We start from the raw sequence: 5,123 nt of genomic DNA on the forward strand, positions 1-5,123 counted from the left end.
GATGACATGATGTAGACAAGATATATTCATGTAGGAATAAACCCCATATTTTTATCCTTGGTAGCAACGATACGTGCATTCATGTATCCTTCTGTCACTGAGAATGAGCACTGCATGATCGAACCCATCACAAAGCACCTCTTCTCATTGCAAGAAAAATCAATCTAGTTGGCCAAACCAAACCAAAGTTTCGAAGAAGAAATATGAGGCTATAAAGATCATGCATAAATTAGGTCAAAGAAGACTCAAATAATATTCATAGATAGAATTGATCATAAACTCACAATTCATCAGATCCCAACAAACACACCGCAAAAAGTCATTACATCAAATAAATCTCCAACAACATCGAGGAGAACATCGTATTGAAGATCAAAAAGAGAGAAGAAGCCACTACTGCAGGATGGTGCTAACGCGACACTACGATCAGAGACCCTTCGGGAAACTGTGTGCGATGCAATAATCGCAAACGGTGGTGTCAGAGAACCGTAAAAAATGTCCAAAACATTTGCGATGACCGATGCATCAAACACAGTTCCGATTTTAGTTGTGTGTGCGATGCAGGGCATATGGTTGATCCAGAAGAACTGTTTGCGATGAGGAAGAACAACATAAACAGGCAGCCATATCAATGTGTGTGCGATATACAACATACAGTTCCCTCTGATGAATTGTGTGCTATTAGGGAATGCAACAGAAACGTCAGCCAGATCAAGGTGTGTGTGATATACGGCATATGGTTCACTCGGACAAACTATTTTTGATTAGGCAAGAGAACGGAAACGATTCATCTTAACAAGATGTGTGTGATAGGCGGCATTTGTGATCAACCAAAAGAACACAAACAATTAGTGTAAACCAGATGTGTGTGATACGCGGCAAACAACCCACTCGGATGAACTGTTTGCGATGAGAAATTATAACACACATGGTTACTATAGTAAGTTCGTGTGCAATTATGTTCGGACAAAAAACTTTGAAAAATGCAAACTAGTTGCTTGTGTATAAACAATTATCAAAAAGTAATGAGCTAGACCTTCTTCAAGCCAATCAACATGTGTTCAAAAAACAAAAAATGTCAAAAGTTACAAAACAAAGACCTCGATATTAACTAGATGGGATGGGTCAGTACAAAGGTTTATAATACAAAGGTGTATAATAAACCTTTGCACTTGCCCATCCAACTAGTTAATATTTAGTCCACTTCCCATCCGGTCACCCATCTCATGACTACTCCAGCCTCAGCACACTTGGGAGTTCTGTTAGATGAGCTATCGGTAGGGAAGCTGGTCCTTGCTGCTGTAGGTCCCTCTTTGCAGTCTTTATTGCACAACATAATGGAAACGGTTCAACTGAACAATATGTGTGTGATACGCGGCAAACAGGTCTGTGATCAGAAATGTGTGCGAAGACCAATAATAACACAGACGATTTCTACTAATAAGCCGTGTGATTTTCTCTGTCTACAGAAGAATAACATGTGTGTGTGTGTGTATAACTGAAATAAACATCCAATTACATAAGTGACTATACAGATCATTCACACACACTCAATAAATAATTGCATGCATTCTAAAGTAGGAGAAACGATCGTCTAGTCATCTACTTCTTGTGACGCTCCCACCACTGCTCTATGGCTCGATCCCTCAGCTCGGTCATGAACAAGACACTTCCTCATGTCAATGATCCGCTTGTACATCTCGTAGCTTGTGTATGCGTCATTGGCCGCATACTTGACGTGTTCTTCATCCAGTCTCTTATGCCAAACACTATGCCAGGTGTCCTTGTCCTTCTAGCTCTCATCTTTCATCTTCTTGTAGTAGGGGTCGATGATGGCCGAGGCGAGGTCAACCAGGGAGTTCAGTTTGTTCTTGGCGCTGCCCTAGACCTTGTAGTGGTCCTGGATGTTGACAAGATTTGGGCATTTCAAGCCCGAAACCTTGAGCGCTTTTAGACCGTTGGTGGTGTCCACCGCAGCGAACTTGTAGTCAGAGCTCTTGATAAAACTAGAGAAACGCTCGCAAGGCCTTGTGGCCAGGTGGTAGTGGTAGACGGGGACGTCATGTCGCACGCACAACTGGGCGATGACAACCTTCTGATCATGGCCGGCACGACCGGTGGTGTACTCGAGGTCGATGCCGACCACTTGGTACTTGTCCTCGGCAAGGAACTGCTCCATAGTTTGGATGGAGCTCTCCACCGATACCAGATTGTTTGTGTACACCACCGAGAGGGCCTTCCCCCTCGTGTGGGTGTCCACTACATGATGCATGGTGAACTGCTCGCCGTTGTTGTTGTCAGATGCTGGGAGCGCCCTTGGAGCCACTTGGATCGCCATTGGAACCGCTGGATGTCCTTTCTGTATGTGTTGTCGTGGAGGTGCTTATTGTGTCATGTGATGCGAGAGATGAAGGTAAATGGCTGCAGGAATAAATGGGGGCCGGGCGGCCTGGATTCTTGACGCGTCCGCATGGCAGTTTTTGCATCGGGTAACTGTATTGTGGAGCCGCGCCTGGCGCAACCGCATGCACACGAACGTGCGTGATCGTGCGCCGGCCCCAAAAACTGGCAGCACACGTGGAGGGACGAGGGCAGAGAACCCAGAGGGACGCGAGAGGGCAGAGCATGCACGGCGGGACGCGAGCAAAGCGCACCGTGGCCGCCTCAACTGCAAGCAACCACACACATAGAGCAGTTGAACACGCAGGAAATGGTCGCCTACAAGCCGGCCGACACTTGCGTCGCTGCATAGAGAGCGGCCGTGTGCTACTACCTCCATCTTGGTCTATAGTCCCCTTTATACTATGTGCCATACTTTGCCCTCAAATTTAACCAACAAAATGTTAATGCATGTTATAAAAATTATATAATTGGAAACTCTGTTCAAATACGAATCCAACTATATAATCTTTGGTGACAAGCATTCGTATTTTATTAGTTAAATCTTACTTATAAACCAGGACGGGTGTATAGTAGGTAATTCAATCGCAAATGTTTTTTTATTAACCATATGTGTATGTGTTCTTTCGTCCTCCTCTCGCACGTCTTGTCACCCCGCTGCCGCAGACGGCTTACAAAGAAAGCTTGCGCAGCGCGCGGGAGCGTTCTTTTGGCCAAACGGTGGCGCCAACGAATCGTTGGTGAGCCCGTTCCCGCGCAACCTCGCAGGTTCCCGTGCAAGCTTCCCGCCCTACTGGCTGTAATCCCCCAAAATCCCAATGCTTACCGGCCTGCTATAAAAACCCTCATGGCCGACGAGTCCTATGTCGCATTTCCCCTCCCTCCCTGTAGCTTATCTCGTGTGCTTCTCCCACAATCGCCAATGGCACCGGTCCGTCGTGGTCGCTCAGCCACTCTGCCGTCATCAGACAACAGCTCCAGCTGGGAGGCTACACCGTGGTGGCGGCACAGTCCCCGGCGTAGTGTAGTGCGCGTGGCATCCCTGTTGGGTTTGCGCAGAACACCCACCACACGCTCCGCCGCCGGTGCCCGTCGGCAGCTGTTGCCGGCCGCTGATATGTCTCCAACGTATCTATAATTTTTGATTGCCCCATGCTACTTTATCTACTGTTTTAGGCAATATTGGGCTTTGTTATCCACTTTTATATTATTTTTGGGACTAACCTATTAACCGGAGGCCCAGCCTAGATTTGTTGTTTTATGCCTATTTCAGTGTTTCGAGGAAAAGGAATATCAGACGGAGTCAAAACGGAACGAAATCAACTAGAGAAGTTATTTTTGGAAGGAAAGCAACCCAGGGAACTTGGAGTGCACGTCAGGGGAGATACGGGCTACCCACGAGGGTGGGGGACGCGCCCCCTGCCTCGTGGGGCCCCCGTAGCTCCTCCGACGTACCCCTTGCACCCATATATACCTACGTCCCCTAAAACTTCCAGAACAGAAGATAGACCGGGAGTTCCGCCGCCGCAAGCCTCTGTAGCCACCAAAAACCAATCGGGACCCTGTTCCGGCACCCTGCCGGAGGGGGATCCCATCACCGGTGGCCATCTTCATCATCCTGGCGCTCTCCATGACGAGGAGGGAGTAGTTCAACCTCGGGGCTGAGGGTATGTACCAGTAGCTATGTGTTTGATCTCTCTCTCTCTCGTGTTCTCTCTCGTGTTCCCTCTATGGCACGATCTTGATGTATCCCGAGCTTTGCAATTGTAGTTGGATCTTATGATGTCTCTCCCCCTCTACTCTCTTGTGATGAATTGAGTTTCCCCTTTGAAGTTATCTTATCGGATTGAGTCTTTTATGAGAACACTTGATGTATGTCTTGCCGTGATTATCTGTGGTGACAATGGGATATCATTTGCCACTTGATGTATGTTTTGGTGATCAACTTGCGGGTTTCGTGACATTAGGAACCTATGCATAGGGGTTGGCACACGTTCTTGACTCTCCGGTAGTAGCTTTGGGGCACTTTTTGAAGTACTTTTATGTTGGTTGGATAAAGCTGAGATTGTGTGATGCATATCATATAATCATGCCCACAGATGCTTGAGATACAATGGAGTATCTAGGTGACATTAGTGTTTTGGTTGATTTGTGTCTTAAGGTGTTATTCTAGTACGAACTCTTTTATAGATCGATCCGAAAGAATAACTTTGAGGTGGTTTCGTACCCTACCATAATCTCTTCATTCGTTCTCCGCTATTAGTTGCTTTGGAGTGACTCTTTGTTGCATGTTGAGGGCTTGTTATATGATCTATCTATGTTATTATTGTTGAGAGAACTTGCACTAGTGAAAGTATGGACCCTAGGCCTTGTTTCCTACCATTGCAATACCGTTCATGCTTACTTTTACCACTTGTTACCTTGCTGTTTTTATTATTTCAGATTACAAATACCTATATCTACTATCTATTTTGCACTTGTATCTTCATCTCTTCGCCGAACTAGTGCACCTATACAATTTACCATTGTATTGGGTGTGTTGGGGACACAAGAGACTCTTTGTTATTTGGTTGCAGGGTTGTTTGAGAGAGACCATGTTCATCCTACGCCTCCTACGGATTGATAAACCTTAGGTTATCCACTTGAGGGAAATTTGCTACTGTCCTACAAACCTGTGCACTTGCAGGCCCAACAACATCTACAAGAAGAAGGTTGTGTAGTAG

This window comes from Triticum dicoccoides, chromosome 7B (genome assembly GCF_002162155.2).
Source record: "Triticum dicoccoides isolate Atlit2015 ecotype Zavitan chromosome 7B, WEW_v2.0, whole genome shotgun sequence".
Classification (NCBI taxonomy): domain Eukaryota; kingdom Viridiplantae; phylum Streptophyta; class Magnoliopsida; order Poales; family Poaceae; genus Triticum; species Triticum dicoccoides.